The sequence below is a fragment of the Aquarana catesbeiana genome, linkage group LG01 (assembly GCF_042186555.1).
Source record: "Aquarana catesbeiana isolate 2022-GZ linkage group LG01, ASM4218655v1, whole genome shotgun sequence".
NCBI lineage: Eukaryota > Metazoa > Chordata > Amphibia > Anura > Ranidae > Aquarana > Aquarana catesbeiana.
This window is the reverse complement of record NC_133324.1, coordinates 836,426,569-836,442,379: the sequence shown is the minus strand read 5'-3', so window position 1 is coordinate 836,442,379 and position 15,811 is coordinate 836,426,569. Positions and strand designations below refer to the sequence as shown.

At 45.2% G+C, this 15,811-nt stretch overlaps 1 protein-coding gene across 6 annotated transcripts in view; it reads left to right on the top strand.

Annotated features, from left to right (window-relative positions):
• The first annotated feature begins 2,436 nt into the window (after positions 1-2,436).
• N4BP2 (NEDD4 binding protein 2) overlaps positions 2,437-15,811 on the top strand; it is a 219,002-nt gene continuing 205,627 nt past the window's right edge. Inside the window, exons 1-3 of one of the 6 annotated variants that reach the window (XM_073608569.1) lie at positions 2,438-3,015; positions 10,359-10,648; positions 14,942-15,031. The gene's annotated coding sequence lies outside the window, so the exon portion shown is untranslated. Of the gene's footprint in view, positions 3,016-9,121; positions 10,649-14,941; positions 15,032-15,811 lie in introns of those variants that run through there. The other 5 variants (XM_073608585.1, XM_073608554.1, XM_073608591.1 and 2 more) reach the window with 5 other exon arrangements.

Below are 15,811 nucleotides of genomic sequence, written 5' to 3'. Positions count from 1 at the left end.
CATAACTGTCACCCATCTACTCTTTTCTAGTGCCTGCACCTCTTTGTCTCCACCCGCCTCTGTGCTGGCCCCTGCCGGCACCTGCCGTGTACGTTCCCGGCTCTCCTTTAGTATGGAGGGACTTCTCAGTGCTGACAGTTGCTTCCCCAGATTCAGAACCCGGACTTCCAGAGAAACAATGTGCTTACATTTTGCACAGCAGTACTCACCCTCGATCAGATGATCAAGGAACACATACATGCCGCAAGATGTACACAGAGTCGCATTTCCACACCTGCCGGGCATCGTACCTACTAATTTAATGAGGATTGGGGATTATACCCTGTCCAAATTACTTAACAACTAGCTTCCTGACACTAATACTCAACAATACACTAGTACTCAACAATACAATACACAGGTAGTCACAACCCACGTGCACTTGCAGCCCACGTGCACTCCCAATACACAGGTACACACATACACTGTTATACCATCTGTTTCCCATTGCCAAAATTTCCCTTCACTTCCTGTCCCATAGCCAAACAGAAAGTAAGGGGAAATCCCTGAAAATAAAAGCAGAGTTCCAGCCTGGGGGAAAAAAATTCTAAGTCAGCAGCTACAAAAAATACTGTAGCTGCGGACTTTTAATATATGGACACTTACCTGTCCAGGGAACCCCATGATGTCGGCACCCCAGCCGATCTTTGGATCACTAAGGGAAACCAGCAGTGAAGACTTTCGGCTTCACAGACGGTTCCCTATCGTGCATAGCACGCTGCGCTTTCTAATTGGCCCGGCGGCAGAGGAAGGAGGAGGGGGCCATCTCCCACAAGTGGGAACAGGGACCTGTCAAAAATCAGGTACCCATTCCAGGAAGCAAATAAGCGGAAGTTTCACTTTTGGGTGGAACTCCACTTTAACCACTTGCCGACCAGCCACTGTAGTTATACTGCGGCAGGGCAGCACTTATCAGTGAATCGCCGTACCGGTACGGCACTTCATGTAATAGATATAGTGGGTGCGTGCCCGTGGCGCCGACTTGCGTGGCTGGCAGCCGCGATGTCCGCCAGCTACCCGTGATCGCTCCACAAAAAGGCTGAACGGGAATCTGCCAGTATAAACAAAGCAGATCCCTGTTCTGTCAGGGTGGTACAGCGTCATTGTCTGTTCCTATTGTTCAGGAACAGCGATTTCTCTGTACTCCCAGTCAGTAGTGTTAACCCCTTCCCTGCCAGTGTAATTTGTAGAGTAATCAGTGCATTTTTATAGCAATGATCGCTGTATAAATGTCACTGGTCCCAAAAAAGTGTGTGATCTGTTCGATGCAATGTCGCAGTCCCGCTAAAAATCACTGATCACCGCCATTATAAGAAAAAAAAAAAATAATAAAAATGCCGAAAATCTATAACCTATTTTGTAGATGTTATAATTTTGTGTGCAAACGAATTAATAATTGTTTATTGCGATTTTTTTTTTACCAGAAATATGTAGAAGAATACATATTGGCCTAAACAGATGAAGAAATTTGGTTTTTTTTTACATTTTTCTTTGGATATTTATTATAGCAAAATTGTCAGTCTTTTCGGTCTTTTTTTGTTTATAGCGCAAAAGAATAAAAACCGCAGAGGTGATCAAATACCACCAAAAAAGCTCTATTTGTGGGGAAAAAAAAGGACATCACTTTTGTTTGGATACAACATCCCACGACAGCGCAATTGTCAGTTAAAGCCTTTACAACCACTTTAACCTACAGGTAAGCCTAGATTAAGGCTTACCTGTAAGTGCTTAAAATATCTCCCAGACCTGCACGGTCTAGGAGATATTTGCAGATCGCCTTAGGGTGATTTTTCTTCTGCGCCGGAGTTAGAAAGGGCACGCTGTGCCATTTCTAGCTCGGGTCATGCCGTTAAAGGCGGCTCCCGCGCGCATGCGCGGGAGTGACGTCACGGGACTCCGGCCAGTCACAGAGCCGGAGTTCGCAGCCCCGGGAGGAAGAGGGGTGAAGAATGGACACTCGCTACTAGCGAGGAAGACAGGGACATCGCGGGCTTTTCCTGCAGGAAAGTGTCACATAATGGGCTACTATGCAATGCATAGTAGCCCATTATGCTTTACCTTTGCAGGGAAACAAAGGGGAAGTAACACCCATCAGGGTTTACTTCCTCTTTAGAGGGGTAAATCCTTGTGGGGCTGAATTGGTTAAATCGGAGTTCCACCCAAAAGTGGAACTTCTGCTCATCTGGTTCCTTCCCCCCTCCAGTGCCACAATTGGCACCTTTCGGGGGGGAACAGGATACCTGTCTTTGACAGGTATCCTTTCCCACTTTCGGGAGCCTCAGCTGGGACCGTTCCTCCTTCCCCTGTCGCCGGGAAAGTAGGAGAGAGGAGCGCAATGGCGGCGGCATGCACCCGACATCTGATGGAAATATCAGCTGCGGTGCCGACATCGCTGGACTCCAGGACAGGTAAGTGTCCTAATTTCCAGGGATTTCCTCTTACTTCCTGTTTGGTTATGGGACAGGAAGTGAACCGGGCATTACTCTATGTAAAGGGAAAAAAATAAGTTTTGCCAATAGTTCTACTTTACGCAAACACAATAAAAAAAAAAAAAACACATCATCAATGCATGTTAATGCAATAGATACATTATTAAGTGTTCAAATTTCAAAGCACGTCAAAATGAGTCCTTACAGTACTGCGTGCATGGAGTTTATGGTAAAATGTCCTCAGCTACTGCACAACCAAACCCAAGCACACAGCTCACAACTTTAACCACCACTCTCACGTTAGCCTTCCTCCAAGCCTGCAGGGGGCGATCGCCCTCTCCGCAACCTTCAGCTGCCGTATTGTTTTTGTACGGCGAAGCCCTTGTCTTTTAAACGTAAAAGGTGTAGATCACGTGAGGCGCTCGGGTCGCCTTGCGGTTGGCTGGCCGAAGTTCCTGTTTGTTTTGGTAGCCATTGTCCGGTGTGGCCCGTTTACGTGCAGAGACCGCGGCGGGGAGTGAGTGGGAGGAGTGTCAGCCGCCTGGAGGTAAATATAAGGAGAGGGGAGAAGGGCTGTGAGAGGGGTAGGTTGTGTGGACGGGGAGGATTATGGGACTTGTAGTTGTGTACAGGGTGGCTGTGTCCTCAGGCTGTGTGCTAGATGCATATAACCATGTCCTGTTCAAGGACCATGGGAAACAATAACAGAGGGGGGGGGGGGGGGGGAATCTGCGGCCCCTGCCATGTGATCACATGACCTGTCCACAGTCAGCTCTCATGACCTCATTTCCTCCTGTAGTCAGGACAAGACTTGTATACATGGAAATATTTGCTGAATAATATCAGGGGACAGTTTCCAAGCAGAAAGTCTGTAGGAGAAGTTCTACACAGAGCATGGAGGTGTATTGTTACCATCAGTAAGTCTCTGATACCATAGTAACAAATAGAATAAAGAACAAGATATATATTTTGTGCAGGGCTGGTGCAAGGAGTTTTGACACCCTAGGCGAAACCTAATTTTGCCACCCCCCTTGGCTCCACCCCCTTCCCCCTGCCCATGTATAACCCACCTTTTTAATGAAGCGGCCATCAAAGAATGTTTGCTTGCTTCCATTATTTCGGGAGTCAGGACACAGACACAGTCCTCCGCCGATGCGCCTCTGACACTATGCGCAAACGGAGCGGCGGCTGCCTGCTGATACTTAGATGCTTCCCTCAGAGAGAAGGAACACCAGTGGCCAGGCACCCTAGGCGGCTGCCTAGTTTGCCTAGTGGTAGCACAGGCCCTGATTTTGTGTCACATGCGTAATCCTGAGTCAGACATGAGATAATAATTGGGAGAGGTCATTCAGGAAGGGGCGGCCGATGTCATCACCCTCCATTCCTTTCCTCTGTACACCCAGAGGCACACCTAACATACAATTGCAGCTTAAAGTGTTTGTAAAGCTACAGCTTTCTTTTAATAAAAAAAAAAAAAAAAAAAACAAACCTCTTATACTTACCTGTATTGGTTTTGCACAGAGCAGCCCTGATCCTCCTCCTTGGGTCCCATGCCGGTGCTCCTGGCCCCTCTTCAGCCAGCAGGGCTCACTTGTCAGGTGGAAGCATTTGGAGGGCTCCACTGCTGCCTGATTGCTTCCACACACACAGGTAAAGTGCCCACCCCACGCTATGTATCTCTCTGCTTACCCATCTGCAAAGTAAGAGGAGAGTGGACACACGTTTGTTCTCCCCACCAATCTTGTTCCTGACCCTGAAGCAACGTGTATGATGTCACTTCCAGGTCCCCGTTGGCTGATCGAATCCCAGTCGCCATGGCAACTAGAAATTGCGTTCTAGCGCCTTGGCTTTTGTCAGTTCATTCACGGTTGCAGGGATACACAATTTGTATCACCCAACGCCGTGACATGCAGTCCCGGGCACCGGGTAGGTAGTTTTATTTCTACATTTAGCCCTGCTGTCGGCAAGTAGCAGGGCTCACTTGTCAAGTGGAAGCTATGAGGGGGCTCCGCTGGTCCCCAATTGCTTCCACACAAGCGGGTAAAGTGCCCGCCCCCCTATAATGTATGCCGGACTCTGCTTGCCCATCTGCAGGCTTGGGACTGGAATAGCGCCGCAGGGTAGAGGGCAGGGAGGAGAGCGGACACGCACTTACAGGTACTTGTATAGCTCCATCAATTTACACCATGCTTTACATATATAATGTACATTCACTTCAGTTTCCTGTCCTCAAGGATCTTACAATCTAAGGTCCCTAACTCACATTCATACATACTAGGGCCAATTTAGACAGGAGTCATTTAACCTACCAGCATGTCTTTGTTGTGTGAGAGGAAAACGGCATACCCGGAGGAAACCTGCACAGACAAAGGGAGAACATGCAAACTCCAGGCAGGTAGCGCCATGGTTGGGATTGGAACCAATGACCATTACCAGGAAGAACTCAGCGGCCTTTTATAATGGTGTCTCCTTATTAAACCCAAAAACAAAAATATAATATATTGCATATAAACAATCCTTAAGTCTAGGTTCACATCTATGCTGTTGCGGTTAATGTTTTTTCAGGCGCATTTGGTGTTTTTAAAAGAACAAAAGATTACAGCGCACACATACAAAAATGACATTTAAATCCTGTAATGCCGCGTACACACGATCGGACTTCTCGTCGGAAAAAGATATGACGGCTTTTCCGACGGGATTCCGTTCAAGTTTGCCTTGCATACAACACGGTCACGCAAAAGTTTGGTAAACTTACGACCGTCAAGAACGCGGTGACGTACAATGCTTCGAAGAGCCAAGAAAATGAAGTTCAATGCTTCCGAACATGTGTCAAATTGTTTCCGAGCATGCGTAGGAATTTTACGCATCGGAATTGCCACAGACGATTGCATTTTTGGCCGAAAAATTAAGAACATGCTTTCAATCTTTTGCTGGCTTGAATTCGGCTAGCAAAAGTCCGCTGGAGCATACACACGGTCGCATTTTCTGACGAAAAGCTCTCATCTGTCTTTTGCGGGCTGAAATTCGATCGTGTGCACGCGGCATAAGGCTGTTTAAAACACCTGAACATATTCAGCAAAAAATATGGGGATTTGGTCACGCCATACGGCCATATAGTGCTTAAGCCCATTACAGCGTCAAAGTACCCCTACGGTATTCATAGAATGGAAGATCCTGCTTCTCATAACCATGGGAGAAATACACTCCTCTATATGGGAGAACTAAAAGGACTCCTCCTATAACACAGGTGGACACTAATAAGTGATAATGGCGGGGGGGGGGGGGGGGGGGTTTAGGTGCTCCAGCCCAGGGGATCAGGTCAGGACTTTGTCTAAGCCAAGTCTTTGTCTATTGGTGCTTTTAAACCCGCCTTTTTGAGGCATTTTTGCATGCCGTTTTAATGCATTTCGGGTTGTGTTTTTTTTGTTTTTTTTAACTACTTATCTACAGGGAACTTTCACCCCCTTCCTGCCCAGGCCATTTTTCAGCTATCACCGCTCTCACACTTTGCATGACAATTGGACGGTCATGCTACACTGTAACCATGTGAATTTTTTATCATTTTCTTCACTGATGGGTATTGATGGGCTTTACTGATGGGCATTGATGGGTACTGACTGGCTTCACTAATGGGCACTAATTTCTGTCTGTGTTGGGCACTGATTGTTGGCATTGGTAAGCACTGAGTGCTGGCACTGGTTAGCATGGGTTGCTGGCACTGGTGGTGCTGTAATGTAATGAGGGTACTGATCATCAATGCCCTGATTACATCTCTCACTGTCCCCTGCAAGGAAATGCTGCTGATCAGCTCTCCTCGCCACACGCTCTGTCAGTGTGAGGCGAGGAGAGCCGGTTGCCAGCACTTCTTTGTTTACGTGACCAGGTGTGATTGGACACAGCCGATCACATGATTAACCACTTACCCACTGGGCATTTAAACCCCCTTCCTAACAAACCAATTTTCAGCTTTCAGGGCTCTCACAGTTTTAATGACAATTACTCAGTTATGCAACACTGTACCTCTATGAAATTTTTGTCCTTTTTTTCACACAAATAGCGTTCTTTTGGTGGTATTTAATCACCGATGGATTTTTTTATTTTTTGCGCTATAAAAGTAAAAAGACCGAAAATTCTGTAAAAAAAAAAAAAAATGCATTTTTCTTTGTTTCTGTTATAAAATTTTGCAAATTAGTAATTTTTATTCATATATTTTGGCCAAAATTTATACTGCTACATATCTTTGATAAAAAATAACTCAAATCGGTGTATATTATTTGGTCTTTGTGAAAGTTATAGAGTCTACAAGCTATGGTGCCAATCTCTGAAAATTGATCACACCTGAAGTACTGGTAGCCCATCTCATTTCTTGAGACCCTAACAAGCCAGGAAAGTAAAAATACCCCCCAAATGACCCCTTTTTGGGAAGTAGACATTCCAAGGTATTTAGTAAGAGGCATGGTGAGTTTTTTGAAGTTGTACATTTTCCCACAATTCTTTGCAACATCAAGATTTTTTTTCACAAAATTGTTATATTAGCAGGTTATTTCCCACACACAGCATATGCATAGCACAAATTACACCCCAAAACACATTTTACTATTCCTCCTGAGTATGGCGATACCACATGTGTGAGATTTTTACACAGCGTGGTCACATACAGAGGCCCAACATGCAGGGAGCGCCATCAGGCGTTCTTGGAGCATAAATTACACATATCATTTCTTGACTACCTCTTACACTTTCGAAGGCCCTGGAGCACCAGGACAATGGAAAATGTGTAAAGAAAATGAAAACACATTTTTTTTTTTTTTTTTTTAAACACAACGTTGTCCATTTACACAATGTTTCTAACACATAGCATGTACATACCAAAAATTACACCCCAAAATAGATTCTCCTACTCCTGAGTACGGCAATACCACATGTGTGAGACTTTTCCACAGCGTGGCCACATAGAGAGGCCCAATATGCAAGGAGCACCATCAGGTGTTCTAGGGACATAAGTTTCAAATCTAATTTGACTACCTATTACACTTTTGTGAGGCACTGTAGTGGCATGGATGTGGCATGGATGAGAACTCATGTGGCATGAATGGGGATGGATGAGCCCTGGATGGGGATAGCTGAGCATGAATGAGTGTGGCCGGGCATGGCTGAGTATGGATCGGTATGGCTAATTATGGATGGGGGTGGATGGGATGGCCGAGCATGGATGGATGGATGAGTATGCTGAGTATGGATAAGTCTGCTCAGTATGGATGAGTATGGGTGAACATGGATGGTTGAGTATGGATGGGTGAGCATGGATGGATAGGTATGCTAAGTATGGATGGGTAAGCTGAGCATGGATGGAAGGATGAATATGGTTGGGTATGCTGAGTGTGGCTGGAATGGGCACTGAGTAGCGCTGTGGGCACTACACATCCAGCCCACAGCGCTGCTGCCACCAATCTCCCCCTTCTCCCCTCGCACTGTACCAATAAGTATGGGGAGGGGAGAGAGGTACCGGACGTGACGCCGGTTTGTTTACTAGTGATCGTTCCGTCATTTGTCGGAGCGATCACGTGGTAAACGGCTGCTATCACCAGCCGTTTACTGTGATGCGCCAGGTCCAGGTCACGGATGTTCTCAGGTGCGCGTATCAGGGGGCACGCGAGAGCGAGATTCTGGGAGGACGTCATAGTATGCCCTCCCAGAGTTATCCGACAGCCCTGTAGATGTCATTCGGCTATGGGCCGGATGGTAAGTGGTTAAAGAGCCGCGTCAGCAGCTCTTTACAGAGATCGGGGTCGCGCCGTGTCCTAGCAACACAGCGTGATCGCCGTGCTCCCCCGCGGACACGCGGGAGGGGCCGTTTGGGCGTGCCATCATATGACCTCCACACAGAACGAGAGCCGCGCCATCATTTGATGGTGGGCGGACAGCAAGTGGTTAAACACACTGGGAGCTGCCGCATCCTTAATAACTGATTCATTAGCTGTCAGTGGGGTTCCCCGCTGATAGCTGAATGTAAAAAAAAAAAAAAAAAAAAAAATTGCCGGCAAAAAAAAAAAATCGGGGAAAAAAATGGCGTGGGCCCCCCAAAGCCATACCAGACCTCCGAAATCCATAGCGGGGCAGAAACATTTGGGTGGCAGCCCAGGCGCCCCTATAGGTAATCAGTTTAGCATTACGAAGGAGGTCTGGTGCTAGAACGGCATGCGCGGCAATATGTAACGTGTATTGCAATTAACGTTTTCAGGGGGGTCTTGTCACCTCCTAGAGTAACTGTCATCTCCACTATACTATGGTATCACTATGTGATAATAATAAAGTGTACTGTATATCTAGCCATAACTTTTTTTATTTTGGATACCATGGATTAACATTACAACCCCTGTTTTTATTGCTATCTCTGTCCCTACTAGGTAGATTAAATCCATCTGTTTTGGTGACAATTGTGACATGGGCAGAAAGTTATCCAAAACAGAGGTGAGGGAAAATCCTTTGAAGGGAACACTTTTTCCTCTTTAACAGCTGAGAGGAATTTTCTAATTGTTTGGAGATATTTACTTTCACTTCCTTTTGTGTCTCTGGGACAGGAAGTGAAGGAAAATCTCCCCAATGGGACACAGCAAAAAAAAAATCCGACAGGATTTAACTCTTTTCTGCTCAATACAGTACCGGGATAGGTTCATCCAGCACCCAGGGCAAGGATGCAGAACTGTACAAAACTCCAATGCATGTCATAGAATGGGTGTAGCGCCCTGCGCCCATTCTCTGTCACCTTGCTCTTGCTGCTGATGGTTGCCATGGAGTGTGCACTGCACATGTATTGCCAATTGCTTGCTCTCTAGCAACTAGAATATTTGCGCATGTGCGGTGTGTTTTTTGTGTCAGCTGTGGGCAGATGGGGTGGGGAGTGGGCATGCTGGAGCACAGTGTGACCGCAGTATCACCCTTAACCATTACGCCCAGGGTGGCTGCCTCTCCTGCCTACCTTGTTCTGGCCCTAGCTCTGTACAAAACTAAAGAAAATATTGTTGGCTAGATATACTGTATACTTTAAAGCGTAACCAAAGGTATCTATATTCGCCTGTCCAATGGTCCCTCACCAGCACTGGCATCTCTTTCTGAGTGTCGGTCTTTGGGCCTCTTCATTGGCCGGCGCAGGATAACGTCATTTTTGTGCATGTGCAGGAGCCAGTCATCCCGGCACTCAGAGACCAGCATGGAGCTTTAAGCTGAGCTGTGCAAGTGTAGCTCAGTTAACGGCACCAGAGAAGACCAAAAGCAGGCAGGTAGGGGCATTTTATTGCAGAAGAGACATAGCATGCAATAAAAGTCTGCCTGTTTGCTGTTTATTACAGCAGAAATTTAGTTCCACTTTAAGTTAAAAATAATAATTGAATTACAAAAATAAAATGTGTTAAATAAAAAAAAAAAAGTGAAGCGGACCCCTGGCTCCCTAGGCACATACGTATGTAAACATGTACACAGCTAGGTCGATTGTGCAACCATGAATTTGGTGCAGTGTGTTTTGAAAAATTAGTGCTTGCACCACTTTATCCGTGTGCCAGCACATTTTGCAGTCTATTCAAATGAATGGGCTGTCAAAACACATTACACGGGGAACACATTCTGGAGTGTACCAGCCCCCAATGAACTTCCATGTGAATGGCCCTTAAACTGTGAATTGTGACCTATGTACAGGTACGGGTAATGTGTTTTTCTCTGTCTTGTAGGTACATACAATTTTGATGTTTAATATACTTGTTTCTTCAAACCAGGCTTATCATTTTATATCTTGCAAAACAAATGTAGATTATATTGTGTGCAATAAAATTAATGTTGGTGAATTATTTACTATATCAATTTGTTAAACATTACTTCCATCTTTTTATTCTACAGTTCAGAAAATATGTACATTTTGAGGTTTCAAGACAACAATGCTAATTTTATTGTGCGTGAAAAAAGGAAAAATTGGTCTGGCAGCAAAAGGGTTGATTTGATGATGCAGAAAAAAAAAAAAAAGCTTTAAGGGTGCAGAGGCGGACCAGAATTCTTTGGTGTATATTAGGTCCCCCCAAACTCCACTGAAACTCATGGCATTCAAACTGATACATTTCTTAATAAAGAGGGCTAGTGTGTCTCTAAATCAAAGATGACTGTGGGACATTTAATAAGAAAGCAGTTAAAAGGTATGTAATCCAATCTAATAATCAACTCTTTATTGATCCCTTTTAGTCTGTTAACTATTCCAATTAAAGCTTTTTGTTATATCTGATAAGAGAAAAAAAACTGTTGATCCTGCCAGAAATCTCGTCAGCTGGTAACGTCTGGGTTCTCTGCCAATGCTGCAGTCTTATTATTTGCATTGTTCCTGGACAGGAGGAGGTTTCTGTAGACCAGCCCTGTCTTTGTTGTGCTGCCACAGGACAGTAATTGAGCATTGTCACTCTTGGACAGGAAGCTTGTTACTGGCAGGATCATCAGAAGAAAATAAAGTAGAAAAAGTAATCCGTAAAATTTTCTTGGAGAGGAGGAGGTTTCTGTAGACCTGTCCACATCTAAGACTGATGAACTGCAAAATATTAAACTGTTGTTTTTGGGTTTCAGACAACAATAAAAAGTTAGTGATTGTAAAGTCTTGTTTAAAAAAAACAAACAAAAACAAAAAACAAACCTCTTATCCTTACCTGCTCTGTGCAATCGTTTTGCACAGAGCAGCCTGGATCCTCCTTTTCTCAGGTCCTTCTTTGGAGCTCCTGGTCCCTCCCTCCTGTCGAGTGCCCCCACACAGCAAGCAGCTTGCTTTGGGGGCACCCGAGCCGAGCTGCAGCTCCGTGTGTCCATTCAGACACGGAGCTGCTGTTCGGCCCCACTCCCTCTTTCTCCTGATTGGCTAACTGACTTTGACAGCTGCGGGAGCCAATGGCACCGCTGCTGTGTCTCAGCCAATGAGGAGGAGAGTCCCGGACGGCCGAGGGACTCGTGGACATTGCTGGAGATGGGGCTCAGGTAAGTATTAGGGGATGCTGGGGGGACTGCTACACACAGAAGGCTTTTTATATTAAAGTGGAGTTTCACCCTCAAAGTTTTTTTAAAAGTCAGCAGCTACAAACACTGTAGCTGCTGACTTTCAATAAGGACACTTGCCTATCCAGGGAGCCCGCGATGTCGATCTCCCGAGGCCGATCCGTCTATCGGATCGGGTACAGGCGCCGCCATTGTAACTAAGGGAAACTGGCAGTGGAGCCTTCAGGCTTCACAGCCGGTTTCCTACTGTGCATGTGCGATTCGCGTGGCGCTTTCTGAATGGCCCCATCATCTTCTGGGACACACACAGGTCCCAGAAGGCAGCGGGGGAGGAGGAGGAGTGCTCGTCGCAGAAGAGGACATGACGTACTGCGCTGCGGCTGGGCTAGTACTGCTAAAAAGGTAAAACAAAAATAGTTATTCAAAAACGAGGGGGTGGTCTTTAGTTTAAGACTACCTTGTAAAAGTGAATGAAACTTTGCTTTAATGCATTAGGATAAAAAAACCTCCTGCCTTTGCAACTCCTTTAAGAGGTTTCCCACTCTAGCCACAACAACAAAGAAAAAGTTTGCCCACAGGCACACTTTAATCTGTAGGAACTTATTGCTCTGCAGAAAACCTGGACCTGGGGGAATGCTTATTAACCTCATTGACAGCTAGCAGCCCTGCTGATGGCTGTCAGATTATGTTGTCACTGATGGCTGCTGTCCTCACGAACAAGAATCGGGAACCAAAAGCAGGGTTCTCAAACTGGCGGCCCTCCAGCTGTTGCAAAACTACAAGTCCCATCATGCTTCTGCCTGTGGGAGTCATGCTTGTAACTGTCAGCCTTGCAATGCCTAATGAAACTTGTAGTTTAGCAACAGCGAATTCAGTTTGAGACCCCCCAATTAGTGATTTCTGTTCATGTGATCGGCTATGACATAGACAGACTGGATAGTAATTCACAAAATATGAGCCTTCAGCCTGCAGATATCAGTGCACTTCTATTTAACCACTTCAGGACCGCCGCACGACGATGTACGTCCTAAGTTTGAACGGGGATATCGTTATGGCAGCAGCTAGCTGCCATAACCCCGGTATCCCCGTTTTTCGTGAGGCGGCCGGCTTTCAGATAAAAGTGGTCCCTGCGGCGGATTCGCCGCGAGGTCACTTTTATCCGTGGCGGGAGAGGGCCCCCCCCCTCCTGCCGCGATCTGGTGCCCTCCGCCGCTTACCGGAGCCGTCGGTAGCGGCGGAGGCGATTGCGTCCTATCCTGTGGTGTGTCTGGAGACAAGTGAGGCCAAGATGGCGCTCACTCGTCTCCAATACACTGCTGGGCGGAAGCGACGTCAATACGTCACTTCCGTCCACGCCTCTTAATGACACATTTTTTCAAATGTAATTTTTCTAAATGACTTTTTTTTTTTTTATTGCATTTTAGTGTAAATATGAGATCTGAGGTCTTTTTGACCCCAGATCTCATATTTAAGAGGTCCTGCCATGCTTTTTTCTATTACAAGGGATGTTTACATCCCTTGTAATAGGAGTAAAAGTGACACCATTTTTTTTTTTTAAAAAACAGTGTAAAAATAAATAAAATATTGTAAAATAAATAATAAAAAAAAAATGTTAAAACCCCCCTGTCTCGACGAGCTCGCGTGCAGAAGCGAACGCATACGCGAGTAGCGCCCGCGTATGAAAACGGTGATCAAACCACACGTGAGGTATCGCTGCAACCGGTAGAGCAAGAGCAATAATTCTAGCCCTAGACCTCCTCTGTACCGCAAAATATGCAACCTGTAGAATTTTTTAAACGTCGCCTATGGAGATTTTTGAGGGTAAAAGTTTGACGCCATTCCACGAGCAGGCGCAATTTTCAAGCTTGACATGTTGGGTATCAATTTACTTGGCGTAACATTATATTTCACAATATAAAAAAAAATTGGGCTAACTTTACTGTCTTATTTTTTATTCAAAAAAGTGAATTTTTTCCAAAAAAAGTGCGCTTTTAAGACCGCTGCGCAAATACGGTGCAAAAAAAAGTATTGCAATGAACGCCATTTTATTCTCTAGGGTGTTAGAAGAAAAACCATATATAATGTTTGGGGGTTCTAAGTAATTTTCTAGCAGAAAAACCTGTTTTAAACATGTAAACACCTAAAATTCAAAACGAGGCTGGTCCTTAAGTGGTTAATGCCATAATTGTCAGATACAATTTCAGTACGAAAAATGTTAAGGGAAGTATGGACTTTAAAAAAAAACATTTATACTCAACTTGGTGGATGCAGCTTCAATCCAATGTTGCATTTGTCCCATACTGAGTCTGCACTTGAGAACTGAATGATCAAAGACTGCTGATCGCTTAGTTCTCAGCATTCTGTGAGCAGAGATCCAGAGACTGTCAGTCTCCGGCTCTCTGCTCCCCCCCCCCCCCATGCTCACTGGAGCACTGGGCTGTGGAGGGGGTGGGAGGGGCTGGATCAGCCTCTCAGCAGATTGCTGAGAGGCTGAGCCAGCTGTCGATCCAGGCTTTTGGGCGAATCCCAACCATATGGTCAGAATCTTTTTCAGAGTTTGGACAGGCTGTGACGTCACGCTTCAGCCCGCTATCAGCTTAAAATGGATCACAGGCATGTAGAACGTACGGCACTCCTGTGATCTATAATAAAACCATGTACCAGAAAAAAGCCTTAGGGTCCTTTCACACGGGACGGATCCGTGATGATCCGCCTCGTGAACATCCGCTTGCTCAGCGGGGATCTCTCCGTTGATCCCCGCTGAGCTGGCAGATGACAGGGCGGTCTCTGCACAGATCTCCGCTCTCCCCTATGGGGGGATCGAATGAACACGGACCGTCTGTCCGTGTTCATCCGATCCGCTCTGCAGATGGATAGAAAAATAGGATTTTCCTCCGTCTGCAGAATCGGACGGATGATATCGGGTGTCAGCGGATGTAGGGATGCACGTATGTCCGTATTTCATCGGAAAACGGATGGATGAAATACGGACATACTGTCTGCACGTGTGAAAGGGGCCTTAAATGTTTTTGAAAAAAAGCCTAAATTATTTAGGTAGTCAAATTAGTTATAGTGCTTTAGTCAATTTAACTGATGCATTCTGATGCTGCTAAATTTGACCTGCGTGTTTAGACATCCATAACCTCTGCATGGGACAGGGTTAAGCCATATTCTTTACCGGCAAGTTAAAAAAATCAATTTGTATATTTTGCTGTATGCCTGGACTTCTACTGCAAAATCCTGGTAAGCTCCATGTTCCTGCCACTAGGCACAGAAAAACTGTCCAGGTATTTCTATGAGAACTATGGCATTTATCAAATTATAGTTAAAAACTTTTACATTTTACATATTTTTAGATATGGTACAAAAAGCATCTGTCTGACATAAACCTTAGCCAGCTGTTTGGACAAAGGTCTTTTGTCGTTGGTAATGTGTTCTGTTGGTAATGTTCACAGGAGACCTTGACTGCAAACTGTTGCTCACTGATAAGAGAGTTGAGGTGTGCAAGCTGAGAATTTGAAGGAGAGCTGTATTTCGTCTGTGCGGTAAGGAATTTTCATAACATTTAACTGCCGATTTTTATTTATTTATTTTTTTTACATAACTTACTGTGCTAATTCTTTTTAATTAGGTGAAGGTAAAAGTTTGGCATTTTTTGGTCAGTTCATAGCAAGATCTGATTGTCCAGTTTTGGTTCAAGGTATTGAGAGTTCTTAGATATTAGTACAAAGGAATTGCTTGAGCTTACCTGCCAGCTCCAAAATGCATGCTGATTTCCTGCACAGATTTATGTATATACTAAAGGCCTTGGCAATAGACATAAAGGGATATTGGCCAGTGATACAAAGGGGTTGATTTACTAAAACTGGAGAGTGCAACTTCTGGTGCAGCTCTGCATGGTAGCCAATCAGCTTCTAACTTCAGCTTGTTCAATTAAACTTTGACAAAAAAAAAAAACTGGAAGCCGATTGGTTTCTATGCAAAGCTGCACCACATTTTGCACTCTCCAGTTTTAGTAATACAACCCCATTGTACACGGATAGCTTGTGAACACTTGTGACAAGTGGCATTAAACCCTCCTATCATTTACAACCAAGAAAGCTGCCATCTTAGCCTCGGTTTGATTTGCTTTAGCCATGGTGCTGCACGTTATCGGTTATGACCCCAGCCATTCAGTTGAGAGCACATGCAGCTGTGAGAGTTATCATTCATATGCCACTTGTGTTAAAGAAGAACTTTAGGAATTGCGTTGCTATTTACAATTTATAGTCTTAATGAGCGCTGGGAGTGAAGCGATCTCTGGAGAGATGTGGCTGTTGTGTGCT